The 27,035-nt window shown below is 47.2% G+C and overlaps 1 protein-coding gene and 1 pseudogene across 7 annotated transcripts in view; one reads left to right on the top strand and one right to left on the bottom strand.

Annotated features, from left to right (window-relative positions):
- Positions 1–4,380: 4,380 nt before the first annotated feature.
- The window catches only part of SGMS1 (sphingomyelin synthase 1), a 217,930-nt gene continuing 195,275 nt past the window's right edge, over positions 4,381–27,035 (top strand). For 3 of the 6 annotated variants that reach the window (XM_084903460.1, XM_084903457.1, XM_084903459.1), the window contains exon 1: positions 4,422–4,651. The gene's annotated coding sequence lies outside the window, so the exon portion shown is untranslated. Of the gene's footprint in view, positions 4,652–4,993; positions 5,357–27,035 lie in introns of those variants that run through there. The other 3 variants (XM_084903456.1, XM_084903458.1, XM_084903461.1) reach the window with 3 other exon arrangements.
- LOC311632679 (guanine nucleotide-binding protein G(I)/G(S)/G(O) subunit gamma-11-like) overlaps positions 13,694–27,035 on the bottom strand; it is a 31,674-nt pseudogene continuing 18,332 nt past the window's right edge. The window contains exon 2 of the transcript in view: positions 13,694–14,174. The product of the transcript in view is annotated as a guanine nucleotide-binding protein G(I)/G(S)/G(O) subunit gamma-11-like (transcript). The remainder of the gene's footprint in view (positions 14,175–27,035) is intronic.

Below are 27,035 nucleotides of genomic sequence, written 5' to 3'. Positions count from 1 at the left end.
TATGTATATATAGAGAGGAAATATATATATATATATATATATATATATATATATATATATATATATATATGCAAAAACAGACAGATGCAAACAGAAATCTTATGCTTTCATTCTAAAATTTGTCATTTGTACAATAATACGAAACTCGCTAGTTTATAAGAGAACATTTGGATCCAGATTTTGTTTTGGCATTTGGATAATTGGTGAGCAAAAGTAGGTTTATAGTCGTAATGCAAATAGTACAATAATTAATAAATAATAAAGAAAAAAATCTGTTCCATGCACTCCCAACTGTAAACTATGTAAGTTAAGTTTACCTGCTCTTATGGCTGAAGTATTTTAATAATATTTTGATACTATTACAATAATCCCGGTTATTAACTGGAAAGGAACAAAGGAAAGGCCAAATATTAGATGCATGCTCAGTGAAGTCTGGATGACATAGGGAAGGTACTTGCTTGTCAGTCACACCTGAGAACAGGGCATTGGCCAGAGTAGGCGTGGCCTCTATAAATACTATTGAATAGATTTGTGATACATAAGCTCCTAAACAAAGGAGTTCCCTCTCTGTCACACTGTTTTCTTTTGGTTTGTGCTCCTGGCTTGTGGGGCTCTCAAGCTCTTGCATTTGCCCCCACAAAACAGACTGATGGTTTGTGACTAGTCTAATGCTAAACTGGACCCATCTACCATGAAACAGAAACTTTGAACTCTGGCTTTGCTCCTAGCTCTGCTGAATCCCTAGCTGCACCTCTTTCAGGACTGGATTAAGGAAATGGGACTTCGGAAACGGAGGGATTTTCTACCACATCTCATCCTCCTGAAATTCTTATTCCAGTGGAACCCCCCTCTCATTATCAATGGAGAAAGACCATCCATACAATTCTCTAATAACAATTCCCATTGTGACTCTTGTATCGAGGGAAAATTGAGGAACCAGCTGACCTTAACAAATGGGGACTACAGACTAGGGGCTCTACATAAATGGGGAACTGCAAACTGCCAACCCATGTGGATCTTGGGACAGGAATCAAGGGATGGAGTTTTCAACCAGTTAAATGAGACTCGTGTCTGTAAGAAAGGCTAGGGGTTTGGGCTCTGGGTAGAATCATTTGTCAGCTTTAGCTGATTTGCTTGGTATTGGAAAGCCAACTAGATTGGGAGCTCTAGGCAAAGAGAGTAGAGCTTGGAATAAAGAAGAATTTATTCATGGCGCTTGGAAATGGTTACAAAGGCAGAGAACTCAAAAGGGGTTTGTGGGTGCTAGGCCTGTTTCTTGTCCCCAAATGCTGTCAGAAGTGTACTTTGGCACTGGCTGGGTAGCTTAGTCGGTTAGAACGTCGTCCCAATATGCCAAGGTTGCAGGTTTGATCCTCGGTCAGGGTGCATACAAGAAAGCAACCAATGAGTGCATAAGTACGTGGAGCAGTAAGTCCATGTTTTTCTCTCTCTCTCTCAAAATTGATTTAAAAAAAGTTTGCTTTGGATCCCACCACTGCCACCAAATCTGTTAAAAAACAAAAGTCAACTGAGTAAATGTAAAGATCAAATTTTCTTTATTAAAAAATCACAAATTGGGCAGCATCCCATCTAGCAAACAGAAAGGACCTCTGAGGAGCTGTATACAATGGAAGGCTTTTATAAGCAGAAGGGGGCAAAGGAAAGAAGTTTCTAACAAAAAGAGGGTTGTTTCAGGCCAGGCACCCTCCTTTGAGCGAAGGGTGTAGTCTATCAAACAAGATCACCTCACTAGTGTGGGTCAGGTGATTTCAGATTCAGTGGTTAAAAGTTACATTCCTGGGAGAGCTGAAACTGCAATGAGGTTAGCTATTAAGTCTTGGTTTGCTGATGTGGGACTTAACATAAGTGACTTAATTTTGGGTCTATTATTTCTACTTTATTCCAATTTCATAAAATAATTCAGGAGGGGGGGAAAAGCTGTAAGTTTTTCCCCCCCTCCTGAATTATTTTATGAAATTGGAATAAAGTAGAAATAGTTTTATACCTGGCTTTTTTTCATATAAATAGTCTTAAAATTACTCATGGAAAACAATTTAAAATGTTTATTATAACAATTTCAAACAGAAAATTAGGAAAAAAAAATATGAGCACCGTAGTAAAAGCACTTACAATCAATTTAAAGATTCCTTGACACAAGTCTACACCAGATGCTTGAACCTTACTTTTAGGAAGTCCAAAACAAAGCTTAAGCGACATGGCACAAATAGCACTCCAGAGAAACCAGCTAGTGGTTTTCTGGCATTTCCTTAATTAGAAAAATTTACATTACAAAAAAGCAAACTCTTTGACCTCTTGTGCAAACTGAGGAAAACTCAATAGGGCTTCTGTAACTCCATGAGCCTTACCCTCAGTAGATACTCAATACATGAACTCAATTTCAGTTATTTTAAAGTCCGATGTGACAACTGCACCTTCTCGGTCCCCCGGAGAAGAGCAATCTAGTGTCACGGGGTGAAGAAGCCAGCGCTAAACACTGCACCGAAGCAGGCTGGCTCGCTCTGACTTACCCACTGCTCACTGTTTTTTAGGATCAACAATATAACATTAGAAAGGTAGACTTGTGAAGGGGGCGGCCCTGAGGCTCAGTTGAAATGTCCAGGACAGCGGTCGGCAAACTCATTGGGTCAACAGAGAGCCAAACAGCAACAGTACAACGATAGAAATTTATTTTGAGAGCCACACTTTTTTAAACTTAAACTTCTTCTAACGCCACTTCTTCAGAATAGACTTGCCCGGGCCGTTGTATTTTGTGGAAGAGCTACACTCAAGGGGCCAAAGAGCCGCATGTGGCTCGGGAGCAGCAAGTTTGCCGACCACGGGTTTAGGAGAACCACTTGGAGGGCTTGTTAAGGAGACCGCAGCATCCCACCCTTAGCATGTCCCATGCCGTGGTAGAATATTGCAATCCTAACACATTCTCCTCTGACGGTCAAAAGGCTGGTCCTGAGATCACGGGGACCCCCAAGTGCTTGCTTCGTGGCAGGAGCTCAATAAATATCCCCATCCAAGCTGCCCACCGGAAGGGGCTGCGGGACACTGCACCGCGGGGAACAGCGACCGACTCTGTCCAGGTGTTTCTGCCAACACATGGCACTTCCTCTGCAGGGTCCGGACAGCCCAGGGAGGCAGCTGGAGCAGCGGCATGACCGTCTCACCGAAGGGGACCCTTCCTCCAACGTCCACCGGAGGCCATCCGACCCGGAGCCCGCCCCGCATTCCCCAGCCCCCGCTCCCCGCCCGGTGGGAGCTGCCCCGGGAGGGCAGTGCCAGGACCCCAGCGCCTCCGGGGGAAACGGGGGTGGAGGTGGGTGCGGAGGAGAGGAGGACAGAGCCCCGCGAGAGGGCGTGGCGGGGACCAGGGCGCTCGGCTCGGCCCCCTCCACCCCCCGTCGTGCGCTCCCTCTCCGTCCCGATCGCCCCCGGCGGCCGGGGGCCGGGCGGGCGGAAGATGGCTGCCCGGAGCGCCTCGGACAGTCACGTGTCCCCGCGAGATCGTCGTGCGCCCCCTCCCCCGCCAGGCGAGTCTCCGACACCCTGGGAGGCGCTCCCCGGGCAGCCCTTCTGCTTCTGCAGGGGGGGATCGCGCGGGGCCCGGGGAGGAAGGGCGCGGCGGCAGAAGGCCGCCTCTCCTCGGCGACCGCCTCCCCCGACCCGCGCGCAGGTCCTTCGAAGAAAACCTTCCTCGGGGCAACCTGCACTGGGCATGCGCGGCGGACGCTCCGGGTTTTCCGAGGGGCCGGCGGGGGGCGGGGCCCGGCGGGCGGGGCGGGGGCGTCGGGAGACTCGAGCCCGTGACCGCGGGCCCCGCCTCCTCAGCCACCCCCCCCCCCGCCCCCAGGCCTCCAGCGGCGGCCCCGCAGGTGGCTCCCTGGCTTTTGGGGCGCTCGTGTCCGGATAGGGTTTGAAGGTGATCGGTGAAGCCCCAGGCCTGCCCTTTGAAGCGCACGTTCGATCGGGAGTTAATCCCAGGTGTCGCCGCTCCGGGCTGGGTGCCGGAGAGCCACCTCGGGGCGCTCGCCAACTCGTGCCCGGAGCCCGGGGTTCCGACCGGCTCCGGCTCCAGCCCCAGCTCCCCGGCCCTCCGGCTCCGCCTCGGAGCGAGCAGCTGGGCTCTGATCGGCTCCAGCAAACCGCCCCTGACCGTGTGCAGGCGGGGCCGGGACCGTCCCGAGCTTAAAGAATTTAACAAAGAGGCCGAACCCCGGCTCCCCCGCGGGGCGCAGTCCGGTCCCGTGCCTCGGTCCCGGGAGAGCCCCCGGCGGGCCCCACCCTCCCGCCCCGCCCGCCCTCCCGGCCGCCGCGAACACCCGGAGGAGCCGATCCGCGTGGCGCGGGAGCCGGCGGCCCGGGCCTCGGACTGGGCATGCTCTGCGGCCCCGGCGGCTCGCGCTGGCCAGTCGGGAGGGAGGCTTCGCACCGGGGAGGCAGTGGCGGCGGCGGCGGCGGCGGCGGCGGGCACGGACCGGAGCGCGAAGGGCCAGCGGAGGCTGCTCGGTCCCTGCGCCCTGCGAGCCGGCCGGAGGGCGCGATCCGGGCGCAGCTCCCCGACGCTGCCCTGCACCCCGGATCCCAGTCCGCGGCGCGGGGCTCGGCGAGCGGAATCCCGGAGACTGCTGCCACTCCGGAGCAAGTGAGTCGTGGGGCACGGGGAGAAGGCGATGTCGGGGGGAAGGAGGGACGATTGGACACCCGCCTCGGGCCCGGGCCTGACTCCCCGGGAGCCGAGTGCGAGCAGCCGGGGGGCGAGGGGGCGTGAGTGCTGCCCGCGCCGCGCCGCGCGCCTACCTGGCGGCTCTCCTCCCCCCGCGCCGCCGCTCCAGGGAGTGGGCGCCGGGCCGGGCGGCCGGGAGGCCCGTCTCGGGGATCGGAGGGGGCGGGCTGCCTGTTCGGCTCCGGGTCCCAGTCGGGGCGGGGAGGAAGGCGGGGGCGCCCGTGGGCACCTTTTCCGAGGTGCTGCGTGCGGGCTGGAAGACCGCCTGATGTCTGAGCGGGGCGAGCGGACCGTGTCGGGGGCCAAAGAAGCCGGGACACGGGTTTGCCTCTGGGCAGCGGCCCGGCTAGGTTCCCGATGACCCCCAGGGAACCGAGCTCCGCAGGGATCAACCCCCCAAATCACGGCCCCACCCCCACGCCCCGGGAGGCGGCGGCGGCGGCGTGACAGTTGGTACCTCCCGGTCCGATCACGGCCGGCCGGCCGGGCGCCCAGGGTGTCAGGATCCTCCGAACCCCAACCCCCCTTGCCGTGGCCGCTCTGTGCCCCTCTTCCGTGTAGCTGGTGGGACCCCCGGTCCCCGAGGAGCGAGCTCCCCTCCATGGGACGCAAAACCGCCTCCAGGTAGGAGGAGGCGCCCAGATCCCGCTGGGTGGGTGAGGGTGTGCAGAGGTGAGGCCTGGGGGAGCCGTGGGCGCAGCCTGGGGCTGGACCGTCTCCCCGGGACGCGGCTGTGCCCCGTGAGTGAGGGGTCCCCGCCATTCCGAGGGGGCTTGTCAAGGGCAGAGCAAGCGGCTCGGGTCGCAGCAGCGTGTCTGGTGGGCAGATGGGCTGTCCGGGTCCGGCTAACGGACTCGGTCTGGCGCGTTCTGGTTAACGCTTGCCTCGCTCTTGGGAGTCGCGGGTAAAAAAAATCGGGACAGGGGCTTGAGGAGGCTGGAGGGAGCCAAGAGCATCCATGCAGGCGCTTCTCAGATGTTTCTTTTCACCTTCAAACTGCACTGGCTCCTGCTGCACACGCTTACGAAACCAAAGAATGAAGGCTGCTCCCTGAAAGGGAAGTTTATGTCGTGCGTGCGGTGGGGCCTGCCTCCTTTTCTAGCTCCCGTGGCATTTAAAGCTGTTTGGGCAGGTTAAGCTGCTTTCGGATTTGGGGGTTGGGGTGGGGTGTTTCTGCTGGCTGCCTGGCTGTGGAAGTGCTCAGTGCCTGTCCGGGTGTGCTGTGAACTCCCCACGCCTCCTGGCTCTCTCTGGGGGTTGGACATTCAGGGGGCATGGAGTGGGCAGAAGGAGAGGAGTGGGCTGGGGGTGTAGCAACTTGCCTGGGAGTTGCCTAGGGCCGCCCAGACCTAACAGGGCTGGTGGCTCTTTTGGCCTGTGCTGGGGGGTGTCTCATTGGGCAGGGTGTGAGAGGTCCCAGGGAGAAGGGGGGGGGGGGGAGAGCGGGGGATGGGCCCTGCGTGGTCAGTGCCCCAGGGAAGCCCAGGGAGGTCTGGTGATTCAGCAGGTGGCAGCCTTCCAGCTCTGAAGCCATGCCCTGTCCACGCCAGCCAGAGCGCCGTGGCTGCAGCTTGTGCCTGCTGCCAGAGGTGCCAGCTTCGGGGGAACCTCCAGGAGCTAGCTGCCTCCCTCCCGCCTACAGCAGCTCACGTTTCCTATTGGCTTTCTGTTTAGGTGTGCAGGCTTTGGAGTTTCTTTACTGCTTCTCTTCAACTATGTAGCATGTGTTTGAGTGTCTCCAGGGCTGTGACCTGCTAGATAGCAGGAGGGGGCAGCTGCCACCACACACAGTTTACGCCGTTTTTCTTCAGAAGGTGATGGCAGTATGCAAAGCCAGAGAACTTGTCTTTTCAGAAGAAATTTACATACTTAGTAAAATAGTTAGGTGTATTTGTGCAACTCTTCCGAGTGCTGTTAGCCAACTATTTCAAATATAAGAAAGCATTTAAAAAATTAATTCAAGGGGTGGATTACACTGACATTAAAGGGACACCGTTATTTTAAAGTGCCTTATTCATTGGAGGATCCCTAGCATCTTGCCCAGTGTCTACCTAGAAGATACTCAGGAAATGCTTATTCAGCTATAAGTTAAAAAGTGTTTTCATAACAGTAGCTTGTCAGTGAATTTTGACACCTAAATAACCTTTTGTGTTTTCTTAAGTCAGGATTGCCTGTGTTGACCATAAACATTCAATTTTACCTTAAAAAGTCAACTCTTTTACTCCTTCCCTCGCCCCCCCCCCCCCCCCCCCCCCCCCCCCCCCCCCCGATTTTCAAATTGTGGCAGATCCTGTACCTCAGCTGGAAAAATGTGGGCATGCTTTGCTAACCTATCTCATGAAAATCTAAAGGATTCTTACGTATAAGTGTTATACTAAAAAAAACAACAACACTAAAAAGTATGCCTGCTGCCTATCAAATAGACTTTATTAACAGAACTTTATTTTATATAAAACATTCCAGGAAAACCCTAGAATCTCCAAACCTTTACCACCCAATGGAAAGTGCTATTGTAGAAAAGACAAAATAATGCTTTGGGAATAAAAATTCAGGGATTGTTTGCACAGGGAAAGTACGAGTGTTTGGCCCACTCATTCCTCTGTGTTTTACCTTTGCTCTTCCCCTTCCTCTAGTTGTCTAGCTATTTCTTCTTCCCCTAAAGACATACTTTCCTGGCATGGGCTTGCTTACTTAAAGCTGCTGCCGGGAGGATCTGTTGTATTTTCTCACACAAATTCACTCAGTGGGGATTTTTCTCTTCTTAGTGTCTCACACACTTTGCCACTACTTTGTTAGATGGCCTTTGCCACTACTCCGTTAGATGGCCTTTGGAAAAAGCTGTGGCCAGGGCACGACTGATTATAGAAAGCTTTTTCTTTGCCCCTTTTTGGATGGTAGTCACAGCAATCTCTTTTGGAAGACCCATATGGCATTCTTAGTCTTAAGGATTTTGGAGTTTCCGATAAAGGCTCTTGGTCAGGAATATAAATGGTCTTGTATCACCGCCTGGCACATTCCAGGAATTTGGGCTGCGAAGTTTGTTCCTTTAGTAAGCTGCATAATCAGCAGAGGATCATATTTTGGATTAGCCCATTTGGATGTGGGAGTAGGGGAGCAGTGTTGGCTGTGGGTGAGGGGAGAGCGAAGAAAGGGGAAGGGCTAATGGGAATAGGAAGACGGCTGGGTTTTGTCACTGTGACTTCTGTTTCAGTAAAAAGGAATTGAATGGCTCATCAACAAGTGTGGCTCAGTTTCCACTGGAGTGCTCTGCTCCACTCCCAAGTCCTCTGTCTCCAGAAATAACACACTACACACAGACACAGACACAGACACACACACACACACACACACAGACACACAGCTCTGCAGACACACACTGAAGAGACACAGGCACAGAGGTAGAAAGCTAAGAACCCCAGATTCTTTAAAAATACTAAAATGGCAAAGAGGGAAAATTCAGGACTGACATCACCTTAAGTTTGTATTTCATATAGATCCCCCTTTCCTCTCTCAGGCAAGCTGATCTGCCCCCTTAGCCTGCAAAGCCCTGGGGCTTTCACTGAAGTTGGTAACCATTGTATCTCAGTGCAGGAGAGTGGGCATTTAGGGATAGCTTTGGTGTTTGTTTTTGCTTCAACAACAGATAGGAATTTTCTCAGGACTATAGAGGCTGGAATCCCAAGATCTAGGTGCCAGTAGAGTTGATTCCTCCTGAGGCCCCTCTCCTTGGCTTGCAGATGGCCACCTTCTTGCTGTGTCCTCACATGGCCTTTCCTCTGTGTGCCTGAATCCCTGTGCGTCTTCCTCTTATAGGAAAAAGAGTCCTATTGGGTTAGGTTCACCCATTTGACCTTAATCCCAAATACAGTCATATCTTAAGGTGGAGAAAGCCAGGCTTGTTGGGTTAGGAAATTCATGGAAATGAAGGAGAGGAAAATTTGGGGGTGGGAGAATGAAGGGATTGGATTCATACCGATTTAACGATTACCTGGCACTGTATGCACCATTGCCTACTAGAATGTCTACCTGGATGTCCCAGCCGCTGGCAATCAGGAAGTCCCAAGTTGAACTCCTTCCCTGCTTCTGTTGAAGGGTTGGTGAACATTCCTCAGGTTTTGGCACAAGATTCTCTCCCTGTGCAATACTTCTTTCCACTCCTATTCCTCTCTCAGAGGAGCCTGCTCTTCTGTGTTGGATATGTTCATGGGTATATCTATGTCTTTGCTAAAGATGTACATTATTTTGTGCATGTTTTCAATTTACATTAATGGTACTGTTCTATAGTTTTCATTCAGTTTCGTTTTCAGCCAACATTAAAACTTTTTATTACAGAAAATTTCAGACATTCATTAAAGTCGAAAGAGTTTCATTCAACGTTTCATTTGTGAGATCTAGTGCGTTGCTGTGACTGCTGCGCGTTATGGCTGGCCTGCTGTGCAGCCACCATTATCTTGTCTCCATGCCAGCTACTGGGAGCAAAGCTGTGGTGAAATTTCCTGTAGCAGCTTCTTGATCATGCTTGTGAGATTATCTCTAGGCTAGCGGTTTTCAAAGTGGTCCACACCCAGTAGCAGCGGCAGCATCACCTGGGAGCTGCTGCAGATTCTCAGGCCCCAATGTACTCCTCCTAAATCAGAAACCCTTTGACAAACTCCATCAGTTTCTGTTTGATCATGTCCAGCCTTAAGAGTCTCATGCATGGGAAAGAACCTCCTCATGAGTGAGGTGGGTAAAAAAAATAAACATACCAAATTCTTCTCCAGTGTGGGTGCTGTGGTTGACACCCAACAGTGCATGCGATTTCTGATTCCCCACGTCCTCACTAGTGGTTGATATTAGCCATCTTCCTAATTTGAGTATCTTCTAATATATTTGTTAGCCATTACAGTATCTTTGATCAGCTTTAGTCTCTTTTTCTAATGCATTGATTTGCAGGTGTTTCTTGCATATTCTAGATAGAAATCCCGTTCTGCCATCTGTCTGTCTGTCAATGGTAACTGTCAGAAAGTTTTAGTTTTAATATAGCCCAAATCCATTAATTTTTTTGCCTTATGTTGCACTTTAGGAGTCTTAAGATGTTCTTCCTTCTCCAAGGTTACAAAGATACTTTATATTCTGTTCTATCAGCTCCCTAGTTACTTTTTTGCAATGAGAGCTTTCATCTCCTTGAGGTTTATCTTCATTTATGGCATAAAGAGGAATAAACTTTATTTTTCCCTTTCTATTATGTGAGCCAGTTTCCCCCAAATAATTTGTTTAGCAATACTCTTTTCCTAATTTTTTTTTTTGTGTGTGTAGCATCCTTTATCATACATCAGGTTTTCTCAAGCATATATCAAGTTCATATTTTCACTTTACGTATGGTAAACTACATCCGTTTAAAGTATACAAATGGATGAATTTGACAAATGAACGTACCTATGAGACAAGCACACAAACAAGATACAAAGCATTTTCATTACCCCAAAACTTCCTCGGGCCCCTTTGCATTCATCCTTCTTTCTGTCCCCAGATTTGGGTAACCACTGGTCTGCTTTCTGCCACTACAGATTCGTTTGCATTTTCCAGAATTTTATATCAATGAAACCGTCCAGTCTGGTACTTTTTGTGCATCTGATTTCTTTCACTTAACATACAGGTTTTTTATTTTTATTTTTAAAAATATATTTTATTGATTTTTTTACAGAGAGGAAGGGAGAGAGATAGAGAGCTAAATACGTCGATGAGAGAGAAACGTCGACCAGCTGCCTCCTGCACACCCCCCACCGGGGATGTGCCCGCAACCAATGTACATGCCCTTGACCGGAATCGAACCCTGGACCTTTCAGTCCGCAGACTAACGCTCTAGCACTGAGCCAAACTGGTTTCGGCCATACAGGTTTTAAAAAAATCTTTTTAAAAAATTGTGGCAAAAGAGACATAACATAAACTTACCATTTAACCATTTTGAAGTGTACAATTCAGTAGCATTAAGTACCTTCACAGTATTGTACAACCATCATCACCGTCAATCTCCAGAACTTTCCCCTCAGCCCAGATTGAAACTGTTCACATTAAACCCAACGTACTGATTTTGAGATTTTTTATGGGCGTTTGCTTTTGAGTTCTGTGTTCTGTTCTCGTCGTATCTGTCTGTTTATAGGCCAGGTTATTTTTATTAATAAAAAGACACACAAGCTTTGCAGTGTGTCTTATATGGCTCCTCTTTTTCAGAATTGGTTGTTTGTGGACCTTTTCTCTTCCATATACATTTTGTAATGCTTGTCAAGTTCTCAACAAAGTCCTGGAAATGTGATTGGCATTGCATTGAATGTATAATTCAACAGGGGAGAATTGACACATTTTCTGTGCTAATATTGGAATTCTTTCCGCTAACTTGGTTATCATGCCATCTTTTAAAAATGACTTTTTAATAGAGTTTTAAAATTTTTCTCTCATGATAACATTTTTTTTTACAAAGGTGATATGTTGCTCTGAGGAGATTTGAGTGTGGGCTTCTTAGTCTGAACCTTAGAGGAAGGCAGGGTGGAGGTTTGGGGACAGATCTTGTTTCAGTATTGGTTTCCCATTCACCAGCCTTGAGAGTCATTGGGCAAGTTACCTTTCAACAGTACCTTCCTCACTCAGACTGAATCCCAGAAGCCTCTCCAGGAGGCTGTTGAGGGGGTTAAATGAGATAATGTAGGAGAGGCAGAGGGGACAGATCTTGGAGCAGTTGCTGCTCAGTGAATGCTGGTGTAATACCTCTCTAATGCTGACTTTGAATAGCATAAACTTCATACCTTTATTCTGCCTCTTAGGGATTGATAGCAAAGAAGTGTCAGAAAAGCAAAGTGAACAACCTAATCAATTAATCGTGTAATACCCTCTAAGTCTGCGTATGCAGCCTTTGCTCCTACCTAGTTTAGTGGAGCTTCACAGAAATCAAAGATAATTCCAAAGAATTTTACAGTCCAGTGGGGAAGAAAAGACACATACAAGAATCAGAGAATGCTATGTGGCAGATGGTGTATAATTAGGGGTTAAGTGGTGTGATGTCAGGGGAGTTATGAGAAAGATAAATGCTGCTCTGGAAGAGTTTTGACTTGATTTGGGTAGAATTGGATTAGGGGGAGAGGTGGGACTGGTGAAAGCAAGGATAATCAGCATTTCTGCCAGTGCCTTGAGGGCCTATTGAACCCCTAGACTAGGGGTGTCGAACTCAATCAGAGAAGGGGCCAAAATCTAAAATCCAGCCTAAATCTCGGGCCGAATGGTTTACTGAACAGTCATAAACTGACAATGTCATAAACTGACAGCGGAGTGCGGCCGAATGGTTTACTGAGCAGTCATAAACTGGCAATGTCATAAACTGACAGCGGAGTGCAGTGATGACAGCGCGCGGGCCACATTGCAAGGCCTGGCGGGCTGGATTTGGCCCACGGGCCTTGTGTTTGACACATGTGCCCTAGACAGTGGATTTTGTCCCTAAATTTAAGTGCTTTGCAATCAGTGATAACAAGTGGCTAATAGATGCCTAGATAACTAGTGTCTTACATACAATACAGCGGTTAAGAGCATTGACCCTGGAGCTAGAGTGCCTGGGTTCAGATCTTGGCATTACTTTAGGAGCTGTGGGGCCTTAGGCAGGTTAGGTAAACCCTTGCACCTTAGTTCCCAACCTTGGAGGGTGGTGTGGTAAACAGCAGGTGCCTCACAGTGTTGTTGTGAGAACAACATAAATTAACATGCCCAGCACTTAGTTCCTGGCACAAGACAATCACTCTAAAGTGTTAGCTCTTTTTGTGATGACTAGTTCCTACCCATTGTGTTTCTCTCCCATCTTACTGGGGTATGTACGTGAGGTCTTATGCCCCAGAGTTGATAGTTTTTGTCCAGAAAGACTTGCTGGAGGCACATTCCTGCAGAGTGGGCTTTCCCCGCACATGGCCGGCAGTGGTGGGCGCTCAGGCTGCAGACTTAAATAAGTACATGCTTGATAGTGGGTCACGTGCCCTCTCTCCATCCTGGATGTCCTTGGTCAGGGCTCCGGAAAGACTGGAAAGAAGAGGTCAGGGGGTTAGCACACAGGACTAAAGTGTCATTTTGCTGTATTTCTAGTTCTGACGAAGGTGTAATCATAGGGATTCATATGTGTTGAGGGCAAACCACCTACAAGGCACTCAGCCCTTGCCTTGACCCTTGTGATAGTCCTATGAGATGGTTATTACTACCCCCTTTTTAGAACGGAGGAGAGCGGGGCACAGCGGATTTGCCCAACAGAGAAGTAGTGCTTTGATGGAATTTGGCGTTTGGGGCCTTTGCCAGTTGGCACAATGACCAGAGTAGGTGCTGTCGGTGGAGGGACATGATTTATGTCTAGTTGTGAAACACAGGGCAGCCCAGCAGGGCATTCCCATGACCTTGGAGGTTTATCAGCTTAAGCTGGTGGCTCTCAGATTTCAGCCCGTATCACAGTCACCCCGAGGCTTGTGAAAACACCTTGTGCTCCGCACACCCCCTCGGCTTCTGAGGCAAGTAGGTGGGGTGGGGTCTGGGAGCTGACGCCTCCGGGGCTGCTGACGCTGCTGGTCTGGAGACCACCCTGCGAACCCTGCGGGGAGCAGCGCTTTGAGGGCCAGCTGTCCCCCCTTCTAGTTGCAGTCCGGTGAGGTGACTTCAGGTTCAGAAATTTAAAATACTTCCCACCTCCCGAAAGAAAAGCAGAACGCACACAGTCCTGTTTAACTAGGCCAGCAGAGGAGTGTGTGCGCCAGCAAAGGGTAGAAATGGGCTTTCTGTCCCTACCAGTATTTCCCACACGGCTAAGGTGGATGGTGATCCAGGGTGGAGAGAACATTTGGAAAATGCAAGTTAAGACTTGTTAGAAGCATGAAGTAGCATCATATGCATCTCATCTTAGGAAGATGCCCTGATTTGTTTTATTTTTTATTTTTCCAGCGATAACACTTTATTTGAGTCATGCACAAGTAATGTCCTTATTTCCATAATTGTACATTCGATACTCTCTGCCCCCTTAAAGAGGGTGGGGAGTGAGCAAAGATGAGAAGCACATAGCTTTTATACAAAACCGTAACTACGTGAGTGCTTGAGAAAAGTCCGCTTTTAATTTAGTTTTTCCTTCTCTAAAAGGCACGTCGGTTTTATTTCGGAAAACTAAAATAAGCTAGTTCTTCCACTGAGGATGGAGTTTCTCCCCAGAGTTACTTATGAAATAACGCAGCTGCCTTTTTCTTTAAAGGGATTCTTGTCTTCTGGAATGCCTTTCACCAGAGGGTCCTCTCCAGAGCGTTCTTCAATGTAGTTTTTATTTCTTCAGAACATTTAGACACCTGTTGCCTCTGCAACTTCACTTCTTTGCGAAGTTGCTCAACTTCCATCTTCAGCTTTTCCTTTTCTGGCAAATCTTCGATGTGCAGGGGCAGCAGAACAGCTGGAAATGCTATAAAGCAGGGCGTGTCCCAAAATGGATTTGTTTTAATTTTGATATATATATATATATATATATATATATATATATATATATATATATATATATATATATATCTCCACCCTACTCACCATAGGCACCTCAAAGCTTTGGGTTCACCATGTATGCCTTGGGGAAAATTTAGGCACAGAGAAATGGAAAGTGTATGACGATCCATAGTCTGACTGTGGAGAGGCGGGAGAAAATCTTATTTGCCTGGGCTCATTGTAGTAGAAAACTGGCTGCAGGAAGGCTCTTAAAGAAAAGGAAGGAACAGGAAAGGAAGGGCTGTGTACCCATTTCCAGCTGCTGGGAGGTAAAGTAGCCACTTTTGCACAAGCTCAGCACAGCGCCTACACACAGGAAGCTCTCAAGAAGTGTGAATTGCCTTCATTATAGCACAAGTTTTCTGTTTTGCCATTAAGGCTGCATTTCTCTCTTCTGAACAATGTTACACATAAAATGTGAATGAGAAATTTTAGAAATGAAAGCTTTTGTAGGAAATCGGGACTTAGAACCACTCAGAGGAGCACACACAAGAACACTGTGTTTGGGAAGAAACTTAGCTCCTTTGCTTGGTGAGAGGATAAGGGGTGGGGGGTGGGAGCATAGGGGGTGAAGGGGTGGGAAGTATGGGGGATGGGGCTTGCTAAGGAAAGACTGGGGAGGCCAGAGAGGCCTGTTCACACGTGCAGATGTTCTCCAGTCTGGTGTTTTTATAGCTTGGGGCTTGCAGTGGCACAGATATGTGCTAAGGCTCTGTCTGCTATGGGCTAGGCCCCGGTAAGGCTTGAGATCAGAGATGAGTAAGATGGGGTGTGGGTCCTTGAAGACTTGGGGAGGGGGAGACAGACATGTCCACAGATAAACGACATCGCCGAGGAGTGAGTGCAGTGTGGCAGCTACACCAAGCCTCCCGGGTAGGGTGGGCTGGACGGAGGAGGAGATCACCTGCTCCAGGTTCCCTGTACAGCAGCAGCGTGAGAAAGTAGATGATGCCCCAGGTCACTGTAGCCGGAACTGGAAGTGGCACTGTTTTGTTTTTGTTTGGGGGTTTCCATTTTGAGTGCGGTAACTCCCATGGCAGGGAGGAGTCTAGGAAGAGGTGTACTATAATGGTCAGCTAGCAAGTGGAACTGGGAACTGGAACTGCATTTCAAAACCACATAGGGAGTCTTAGGAACACTTGACAGTTTATTTTCTTTGTGTCTAAAAAATGGAGCTAAATTTTAGCTATATCCTAGGAATGTAAAATCTGGAGATGAATAACTCTCTTTAAGGTAAATCAGCTTTTAAAAGAAATACCTGCTTAAAAGCAAGGTTTTATTTTTTTATAGCCCAATTTCTGACAAAGTGCTAAATTCCACTTTTAATTTTGTTTTCAATAGTTTGCTTTTCTCATTTTCTTTCTCCTCTCTTTTCCTGCTTTACCCTCTTTTTCTCCCCTCTCCCTTCCCCTCCTCCCCTTCCTTAAGACCCTTATAAACAATTTGCAAGCTAAGGCCCAGGTGCCAAGCTATGACCTTGGCAGACTTGGTCTCTGTTTCCTTGTCTGTAAATGGAGAGTTTGGATTCGCTGACCCCTAGCAGACTCCATGAATTCTGTGATACCTGACAAGAGTGTCTCATGAGCTCCAATTATCAGCCATTTATTATCTATACTGAAAGGGCAATATGCTAATTAGACCGGGTCAACCGGACATCTTCTGGTCATCCTGCCTGCCTTCTGGACAAAGCCACGGTGTCAGGGGCTGAGGCAGAGGCGGTTAGGAGGCAATCAGTCTGGCAGGGGAGGAGAGTTAGGGGCGACCAGGCTGTCAGGGAAGGGCAGTTAGGGGCGACCAGGCTGTCAGGGGAGGGCAGTTAGGGGCAATCAGGCAGGCAGGATGGTGAGCGGTTAGGAGCCAGTTGTCCCGGATTTCGAGAGGGATGTCCAACTGCTGGTTTAGGCCCAATCCCTGTGGCAGTTAGACATCCCCTGAGTGGTCCCAGATTGGAGAGGATGCAGGCTGGGCTGAAGGAACCCCCCTCCCCACATGAATTTCATGCACCAGGCCTTTAGTTCTGTTAATAAAAAAGTATCCTATTTTGGAACTTCCTCCCGCAGTCCTATTTAGTGAAATGCGGAAACCAAACTGAAAAGTGTGGTTTTTCTCTGAGTAGGATACAAAGGTGATTTCTTTCCTGGGTTCTTGTCCAGGTGGATTTGAAGAATGAAGCCACGGACAAAAGGTGGTATAGGGAAAAGTGGAAATTTATTGGAAAACAAGCACAGACTCCCACGTGGGGAGGGGGTCCCAAGGGAGTGACCACCTAAGCCCCCTTAGGAAAACTAAGGTTTATAAAGGCAGCAGTTCTTTGGGTCCTGATAGTCCCCTCTGATAGTCCCTATAGCAGCTTCAAAGCTCAAACCCCACGTGGGCCCCCTTTATCTCCCCTTTCTGTGGTAGCCTTCTCTGTCCCTGTGAAAATCTGTTTTCCTCTTCCTCCCTTTTGTTTCTCTGCTCCTGTGGCTTTCCCCGGTCTTCTGTGAAGGGGTGTCTTCCTCTCCCCTTAGACTGTGGCATCTCTTCTCTCTCTGGGAATGTATGCCTTTGGCAGCTCCCAGCCCCCAGCTTTGCAGTCCTCCCCCATGGACCCTCTTTATTTCTAAAACTCCCTAAGCCTGCCTGTTCTACCCCTAAGAACTCTTTTAAGTTGCGTGCCCAAACCACTTTCTATAAAGAGCAGTGAGTGGTTGATTCTTCACTGTCTGTATTTTCCCCTCGGTGACTGATGCTCCTGGCAGGCTAGCTCTGCCAGCCGTGTAAAATGTGGGATATCCAGTTTTTTTTTTTTTAAAAGTTTCAATCAGGCATACTCTGTGAAGCCACAAAGGCTGTTGTGAGTAACATTAAATAAGGACAAATTGTAAAGGATGTGATGATTAATTTCAGGTTACAGGGTGGGGTGGGGGGAACCACAGCTAAGCCAGTGGCTGGATGATGCTCAGGTCAGGAATGGCTCTCCTGAGTCACAGGTTCAGAGAAGGCTGAAAGAAGAGAAAGATCCCAGGGATAGGGCGCTGGAGAACAGACCTCAAGAGCCCTGTCCCCGTGGGGAGGGCTGGCTAAGGGAGTGCCCCCTCCCCGTGTAGAAGAGGCCGGAGAAGTCAGGAAGGGAGAGAAATAGCAGCTGAAAGGGGGTGGGAACAGTCACCCTCCTGAGAAGTAGGCCAACAGTTGGGGCAGCTGTCTGAGCAGGAGATGGGCTTGCGGGTGTTCCTAAAGCCCAAGAAGAGGAGCTCATTTCTCTGAGGGAGCTGGAGGGGAGAGGCAGTGTGAGGAGGCAGGGTGATGGCTGAAGGTGCTCAGACAGGGGGCATGCTGGAGGAAAAGGCCCGGGACCCGAAGGGTGTCGGAAAAGAAACACCGTGTGTGGGAGAATCCATGGCTTCAGCCCAAGGCAGGCTGCCCTGGTAACCCGAGACTAAGGAAGCAAGTGGGGACAGGTGTGGCTGTCTTTCTGGGGCACCGGCTTTTTCTCCTGCTCAATGGGATAATAAGCACTCCCTCTCAGTGTTGTAAGTGCAAGCCCTTGGCGTGTGCCTGCGGCAGTGCAGGGCCATCCGCGGTTGCTGAGGTGACCTTGGGAGTGGCAGCAGAAGGTGACCCGGGTTCTCTGTCTGAGGGGGAGGGAGTGCTGGTTCCCTTTCCACTCCCTCTGGTCATGTGAGTGTGGACCATTCACATGACCAGATGCACTATGAGTGAGGCAGGGTCAGTGCACTGGGGCTGCCCAGCTGTACTCAGATTTGTGGCTGCCTGTTGTTGAGATTTCACCATGTGGACTGTAAGCCCCTCTCTTGTGTTTCTGCCTGATCCCAGAGCCTGTCCCTGTTCCTCCTGCCATCAGTTCACTCTTCTCACCATCAGATCCCCAGGGCATGAAATGTCTCCTGTATGCCTTACAGAAGTCTCTTTGTAATGGCCTAAGTCTCTTGCCTAAACTTCCAGACCGTTGGGACCCGCTGCTTTGGCTTAGACAGAACAAGAATACAGTATAGATGTGAACCAAGCTAAGGCTTTGTCTGCATGGAGTTTTCTTGGTCATGGGACGGACACTAAGCAAGCCGGTGAACATACATGTAGCATGCCAGGTGGTCAGGAGGCAGAGCCTCCCCCTGCCTCCTAAGGGCTCTGCCGCCCATTCACAAGGTGGGTGATTTGGCATTTGCTTTGCTGCTGCCGTGGAGTAGTGACACCTGAGTTACTCTGGAAGGCTCTGCAGAGTTGCCAGCAGCTGTGCTGGGCAGCACTCCAAGTTTCCATAGGCCCTGAACCTGGCCTCTTCTCCTCCCTCTGATTTTGGAAACAGAGACAGCGTGGTGAGAACACTCAGGAATGTCTCAAGTCTCCTGATGGCCATTTGTTTGAAGGCCCTATCAGTGGCCCAGGGCTTCTTGACGGGTTTCACAAGCCACTGAAGTAAAATTTATCATTTTAGGTGTGTGCATTTTTTGGGAGAGAGTGTTTAAAACTTTCTCTAAATTCACTCGGAGGATCTTGGAAAGGTCCATTTTTATGAAAGTGGACAAAAGATTATAATTGTGCTATTGAGGCCGAAACCGGTTTGGCTCAGTGGATAGAGCCTCGGCCCACGGACTGAAAGGTCCCGGGTTCGATTCTGGTCAAGGGCATGTACCTTGGTTACGGGCACATCCCCAGTGGGGGTGTGCAGGAGGCATTTGATTGATGACTCTCTCTCATCGATGTTTCTAACTCTCTATCCCTCTCTCTTCCTCTCTGTAATAAATCAATAAAATATATTTAAAAAAAAAAGATTGTTTAAAAAAAAATTGTGCCATTGAGGGTATTTATTGCTGTCTGTCTCCTTTTTAGAAGAACCAATGAGAAGTAAACGCCTCAAGGCAAGAGGCAGACACACACGGAGCCTCACTGCGGCTGTAAAGGACTTGATATTTCTGTGACTCAGGGGTGGGACAGGGTTAGCTATTCTTCTAAGGAAATAAGAGAAGCAGGTATAGCTGGCTGGCGTCATGGAAGACCAGTGACCTTAGTGGGAGAAGGGAGGGGGAGGGGAGTGTGACGCTACAGTGTGGTTTGCTCTCCTCTAAAGCAAGAAAAGGAGGTTGAGCTCTGGAGGAGAGCAGGAGTCCACTTGAGCAGATGCTTTTCTCAGATTTCTGGCTCTGATGGCACCAAAAATAGGTCTGGAGAGGACAGTTTGGGAGTCTGATGTCAAAGACACCTGTTTGAGGAGAATCTTCCGTGTGAGAAGTCCATAGTAGTTTACCTAAATAATAAAGTTAATGTCAGTTGTCCTTCGCCATAAGGGTTATGAAAGGGTAGCTTTTAAGAGAAGGACATAAATACTTACACACTATTTATCCAGCAATTCAACTTCTGGGAGTTTAAGAAATAATTAAGATTATTATTCATCCCAGAGCTGTTTATCAGAGTGAAAAGTTGGAAACCAAAATGCAATAAGAGGGGATTAATTAAATTATGTATATTGCACAATGGAATACTAAGCAACACTTAAAAAATAATATCTAAAAGAATACTTATGTAGAATATTCTTCTAAAATATTGCTATGTGCAAAAAGATATGCTTTTCTTTAATTTATTGATTTTAGAGAGGAAGGGAAAGAGAAAGAGAGAAACATCCATTTGCTGTTCCACTTATTTATGCATTCATTGGTTGATTCTTTTATATGCCCTGACTAGGAATTGAACCCCCAACCTTGGTGTATGGGGACAGTGCTCTAACCATCTGAGCTACCCAGCCAGGGCTGTACTGATTTTGTAAAAAACAAAACAAAACAAAAAAACCCCCAAACTATTCAGGATATACCAGCTGAGTGCCTACTATGAGCCAGGCACTGGTGACATAGTGATGAGCTAGGCAGGTACGGTTCCTGCCCTTAACAGGCGTATAGTCTATAAGGGAATAGTCGAGCCATATTGGCTTTCTCATAACAAGTTTGTAAGTACTTATAGGAGGACTACAAGAAGAATGACTCCGTAGCAGGCAGTTTGCCTGTTAGGTCCATTGCTGACCTGAAATCACTGATGTTCTAGAAAGCCTGAAGTCAGTCATTAAGATGTCCTACTGACAGTGCCCTCCTGTTGAACTGTCGGTCTTCCTTTCTCCGAAGCACAGTGCAAGACTCTGGGTGGACAGGGGTGGTGGCTTTAGAAGTTGGGGATAGTCCTGCCTACTTTCTGGCTTCTGTCTTTGCACTATAGTTGTCACAAGCCGCATCACTAGTTCACCTGGAATTGTCTCTTGCTGGTCACTGCCACCTCTCTTGGGCCTCATGTTGTTCTGAGTGTTGGGCCTCTGACTTACTTTGTCTGGGGCGTTTGCTGTCATGTGGAGTGGTGCTTTATTCTTAGAAATCATCTGGCTTAAATTCCTTCTTGGAGCCTGCAAGGCCTGGATTGGAATCCGGGTGTCCTGATTTCCTATGGGTTCTTTGCCACGAGGCACAGCCGTGGCCTCTCCCGGTCACCACAGGCATGGCTCTTCCAGGCAGATGGCTTTAAAAAGGAGGAGGCATTTTAATCCCTTCACCACAAAGCTCCAATAAAGGTTAACGCCTTCCAAGGCAAAGCACATTTCTTGAGGAGGAGGAATTAATGACTGTCTTTGTTAGTGCGGCTGCCTGTCACAGGCCTGAGGTGAAGGAGAAAGGCTATTGGCACCGTTTGGCAAGTTTGTGAAAATGTGTTCTTTGCTAAACTTGGTGCGCTTCCCTGTGTGTCAGGCTGTGTCAGGCTCACAGGGTCCGAACAGGAAGGAGTTATGGGCCTGCTCTGGAGCTACATTCCGGAGAGGACAGCTGAGAGATGGCCTCATGGCTGTGCAGAGCGGTTAAACGCTGTCTGTACTAGTGATTGGGACTCAGGAATTTTGGCTGAAATGTGCATGGAGGCATTTGCTGGGGAGAGCAGGTTTGAACTGGACATAGATAAGGGTAGGCTGGCCAGAGAAGCCTTGAACAGTCAGCACAGCTGTACACTGAATGGCAGTCCTTGGAGTTGGCAGTGTACAGCTGTGCTGACTGTTCAAGGCTGCTCTGCATTTGCCTTTTAACCTGTTGGCTTTTTCTTGTAGAAAAACTTGTCTTTTTCTTTCTCCTCTTCCAAACGCCTTTTGCTTTTACCCCATTCCCTCCCTCTTCCTCTATTTAAGGTATACAAGCAAAAAAGAATGCCATCCATAACCTTATCCCCATAAATAACCACTATTATTTTGGTATGTATCCCTCTAATCTTTTTTTCTATAAATACTGGCTGTGCCACCAATAAACATTTTGATCAAATGCTGAAAGACGGGATGTTAAAAGGAATAGATTTGCCAAAGCTAAATCTCACTGTTCTAGAATTGGCTTCTGGGATACAAGTATAAATCTGAAATTTTACAAAAATGATTACATGTTATTAACATTATGATAGTCATTGCATTGTGGTACAGGAGCTTAATTGCTTAGCACACACAACCAGCGCAGAGAGCTGGTGCTACTGGGTAGGTAGTGACTTTCAGCTGAGGGAGGAGCAAGGCTCTTATTTATTTATGTCTTTGAATTATTATTATTTTTGCTAACTTTCAATATATAACCCTGTAAGTGGCAGTTTACCTCCAGCTTATTAAACTTTTGTCAGATAACTGGCTTTTCTGGAACAAAAGGTTTCCTTGGTGGTGATCAGGCAGTTTCGTTAAAGTTCCTCCTCACCCAGCTGTGTGCAGCGCTTGGATAATCGCAGACACAGAGGAAGGCTGTGGCCTGAATACAGTTTCTTCCCTGGTGTTGTGCTCACGCTTGCTGCTTCTCACAGCCAGTGAGAGAGAGTCCGGAAGCCTTGGCTCTGGAGCTGTGTCCTGGGAGCAGCGTAATGAGCTTTCAAGATAACAAAGCTGTTTTCCAGATCTCCATCTGCATCTCGGCTTTCACTGCCTGCTCACACTTCAGCTCATACCCCGGAGAAGAGTGACAGAGGACCTTCAGATGTAACATGGGAGAAATGTCTGCTCCCTCAAGCACCTCTGCTTCTAATAGTCAGCTACTTTCCCCACGTAACCATCGGCTGTTAGCATGCTCTTTTTGTTAATCCTCACCAAAGGATGTTTTTTCTCATTGATTTTTAGAGAAAGTGGAAGGAGGGAGAGGAGAGACAGAAATATCGATGTGAGATAGACAGATTGATTGGTTACCTCCTGCATGCCCCTTGACCGGGGCTGGGGATCAAGCCTGCAACCAGTGTACCATGTATGTGCCCTTGACTGGAATCGAACCCGAGACCCTTCAGTCCCAGGGCCGATGCTCTCTCTAAACACAGAAAAAACAGCTAGGGCTAGCATGCTCTCTGATATTGTTAGTAAACACACTCTGTTGTTGCTGTTATCTGCAAAGTATAGTGTTAGAATTTTCTGTTATTCAAACTGCCTTGTCAAATAAGTAATAACTAGCCATCCATCCTGTTCTTGGACATCAGGACAAAATCCTATGGGTGTCATATAGGGGTGCCACCCTTGGGGGCATCTTTGTGGGGAGAAGATTTTTACTCTAAGATACATCTGGAGTGCTCGCCAATTTTTGGAAATGGATCTTAAAATATTACCGGTAAATATTTGACCAGTGTGCCTTGTTCTTATTGCTAATGGTGCCATGCGGATGAGGTGCAATCCCTGACCATACACTGATTCAGGGCCGCCAGAAACAGCATTTCACCAAGGTTCTGTTCTTTGGCCTTTCAGATTTGGGCCAAGTTTGGAAATGGAAGTTTTGGTGGATCTTTAAGTATACATAAAAATACATATTTCATTTGTATAGGTTTAAGATATAATATTTCTAATATATATGACTGAGAATGTTTTGAACCTAATCTACTTTTTAAAAGGCACACACATATTAATTAGTAAAATATATGTAACAAAATTTATCATTAAGTATATTCACATTGTTGTGCAACTATCACCACCATCCATCTTCAGAATTTTTTCGTCATCTCAAGCTGAAAACTTGTACCCATTAAAAAAATAATGTTCCCCTCCCCGCCTCACCAGTCCTGGCAAACAACCCTTCTACTTTCCTTATCTATGATTTGACAATCCTAGGCCTGCTATGCATGGAATCGTACAGTTTTTGTCCTTTTGTGTCTGGCTTATTTCACTCAGCATAATGTATTCAAGGTTTATCCATTTTGTAGCATATATCCTTTGTAAGGCTTAATAATATTCCATTGCATGTATATACCACATTTTATTCATTTATTCATTAGTGGACACTTGGGTTTGCTTCTACCTTTTGGCTATTGTGGATAATGCTGCTGTAAATCTGTTCAAGTCAATCACCTTTAAATAGGCTTTATATATATCTATCTTTATATATCTATATCTTCTCGTGATTCGTTTTACTAGAGGGCTGCCATATCCAAGTTTGGTCAAGAAAATGCCTGCTTTACTGACATGAAAACATCCAAGCACTTCCAACAGTGTTCGGCTGAAAGCATTAATAGTTGCCTGAGGTCAAGAGAGCAGTTTCACAGAACTGCAGAGCGCTCTCACAGTGAACTTGGCAGCAACCTTGAGTGAGGCCCGTCAGGGTTGTTGGAAAACAGCCTGGTGTTTTCATAGCTTTTGCTCTGATAGCTCTTGCCTGTTAGTACCTCACGAGGGAAAAGCTGGCCATGGTGTTGGTTCCTGAAGTCAGTGTTAGCTGGTAAAATTCTCATCAGAATTCTTTCTGGATATGCAGATATGATTGACTCTGTCTCTCCTAGCCACTCGGGAATTTCTGACTAGGAATGCCAGTCTGGAAGGGGACCTGCGATTCTGGGCTGCAGACTGTGTGCATACAGCAAGCACTCTTGATTTAAACCTGTATATTTTCCCAAATCTGTGTGGCAGCAGAGGCCTGACGGAGAATATAGAGTAACACATTCTTCACAGCCTCCTCCCTGTGGTCTACTGGCTCGGGCACAGCCACCTGCAGTGACATGATTTAGGTACTCTTTTGTGGAGATGTGGGAAATTGAGGTTAGCCTTCTGCTTTGTGGTAAGAGTAGTGACATTTTGTACTTTTATAAGCTAGATAAGAATCACATGTGATTAACCCTAGTTTAAACAATGCCAGTCTAGTCTGTTTCTACTGCCCACATTTTCCAATGGCTCGTGACATATCAGAAGCAAGACAGAGGCTCCTCATGAGTTTACTGACAGCATTGTGGATTTTATTTTTATATTAAAAATATGTTTTCTTGCTCCATTATCTTTTTTTTTTTTTTTTTTTTTTTTTTTTTTTTAAAGGGGAGGATAGCTGGGGGATTTTTAAAAACTGTTATTTTTTATTTTATTGATTTTTTGTACAGAGAGGAAGGGAGAGAGATAGTTAGAAACATCGATGGGAGAGAGTCATCGATCAGCTGCCTCTTGCACACCCCCTACTGGGGATATATGCCCACAACCAAGGTACATGCCCTTGACTGGAATCGAACCTGGGACCTTTCAGTCTCCAAGCCGACGCTCTATCCATTGAGCCAAACTGGTTTCGGTGCTCCATTATCTTTTTAAAAAATGTATTTTTTATTGATTTCAGAGAGGAAGGGAGAGGGTGAGAGAGACAGAAACATAAATAATGAGAGAGAATCATTGATCAGCTGCCTCCTGCACACCCCACACTGAGTTTGAGCCCCCAACCTGGGCATGTGACCTCCTGGTTCATAGGTTGATGCTCAACCACTGAGCCTTGATGGGCAGGCACTGCTTTATCTTTTATGTTTAATTATTTTTTTGTCTTTGATTTAAATTAAGGTGACTTCTACAACAAAATAACATGCATATTTAATACTTAGCCATATAATTTACATATTTAGTTAATCACTTTTGACAATCAGTCAAATATTCTACTTCAAAGAATAATTATAATACTGCCTGAATAAATTTTTGGGTTTAACATGCAAGACATAAGCAGAGATGTGTCTCTGGGAAAAAACGATAATTGAGATCCTTTGTACCATTTACATTTTGAGTGTAGCTCGCTAATCTGGCACTGCATCAACTTTCTAGGACAGTGGTCGGCAAACTCATTAGTCAACAGAGCCAAATATCAACAGTACAACGATTGAAATTTCTTTTGAGAGACACTTTTAAACTTAAACTTCTTCTAACGCCACTTCTTCAAAATAGACTCGGTCAGGCCATGGTATTTTGTGGAAGAGCCACACTCAAGGGGCCAAAGAGCCGCATGTGGCTCGCAAGCCACAGTTTGCCGACCACGGTTCTTTGCCCTCACTGAGATCGCTCGTATGGCATTACTTCTGACCCTGTGGTACCGAATGCTTCTTTATCGTCCTCCTCCCTGACTGTCACGTAACACCCTTCTTTCCTTTCCTTTTTCCTCTTTGAGTCTTTGAGGCTCTCTACACTTCTGGTCCTTCTGTCTTCCCAGTGATTGTTTCTTTGACTCTTCCCTGGAACACCTGTCTGATCCGTACCTGCCCATGTCTGAAGTTCAGCCCTCAGCCTGTGATGTGCAGCTCTGCTTGTGCAGGCTCAGGCGAGGGAGCAGTCCCCTCTCTTTGATGTGGAGCGGTGGGGGAATGGGGATCCAGCTGGTAGATGCTGAGATATATTGTGTGGTTTTGACTCAGAAAGTTTCTCCTCTCTGGGAGATAAGGTTAGGGCAGTTTTGGCCCCTTAAATGTAGACTGTGAGGTGGATGTGATGGAGAAAGTGCTGGGCCTTCTATGCATTAAGGTCTCTATTTTAGGAATAAACTCTAGGCGTCAGAAGTATTGATGCATAGATTAAATCTGACCTTTTGCATTTTCTCATCTGTACTTCATTTCCAGAATAGTTAATGTGACTCCTATTGGAATAAACAATGACGTGTATTACAAGTGTTATGTTCTTATTAACTTTTGAAAATGCAATCATAATAATGAAAGGCCAAGAGGCGTCTCGACCAAAATGACCAAATGACTGTTCACCATGAGGTGCATGGAACACCTCTCAGGCCCTCCCCCGAAGCCCACAAGCTCCTATCTCAGCAAGGCTGGCAGCGGGCGGGCTGGTGGGCGGGTGGGGTGGCTCGGTGAGGCAAGTGTGGCTGTGAGTACAGCCCACACAGGTGGACAGGGCCGCGGGATATCGCATGTTGGGCCTCTAATAAATAATAAAATCTCAACCTGCTCACATACACTCCTGTTTGTCCCATTCCTCTGTCTCCATGTTGAAGACAAATGTTGTGGACTCCTTACAGAAGTAACAAATGTTTGAAGATAAGTAGTATTAGATATTGACTTTAAGAATTCATTTCTCACAGATTTGTTGCCAATTGCATCTTTAAAGTCCCTTCAAATGTTATGGCTGTTTGATTTAAAATAATTGTGCAATATTTCTTTTATGACTGGAGAGGATTGTACAGTTTAGTTTTCTTTGCCACTCAATTTTCTTTATTGCCTTGAGTTAATATTTGGAGGTACTGTTTCAGTTACTGTATATCTTAAGACTGATTTCTTGTTTTTCTTTTTTGTATGTTTTATTTACTGAACTGCCTGCTGGAAATTTTATTTGTCAGATTCACTCATTTTTGGAACCCATAAATTTATAAAGAATGAGAGAGGGATTATTAGATATTGGGAGGCATACATTATGGTGTAATGAAAATACACCAAGGCTTTTGATTCTTGGAGGAGTTGGGTTTGGGTGCTCCACTCTGCCAGTCATTGGGAATGGGATGTTGATCAAATTACTTGAATTGTTTGAATCCTAATTTCCTCATTTGTAAAATGGAGATATAATATTAAATAATGCTCATTTAAAAAT

This window comes from Pipistrellus hanaki, assembly GCF_964339955.1.
Source record: "Pipistrellus hanaki genome assembly, chromosome: 14".
Classification (NCBI taxonomy): domain Eukaryota; kingdom Metazoa; phylum Chordata; class Mammalia; order Chiroptera; family Vespertilionidae; genus Pipistrellus; species Pipistrellus hanaki.
This window is presented reverse-complemented; position numbering and strand designations above follow the sequence as displayed.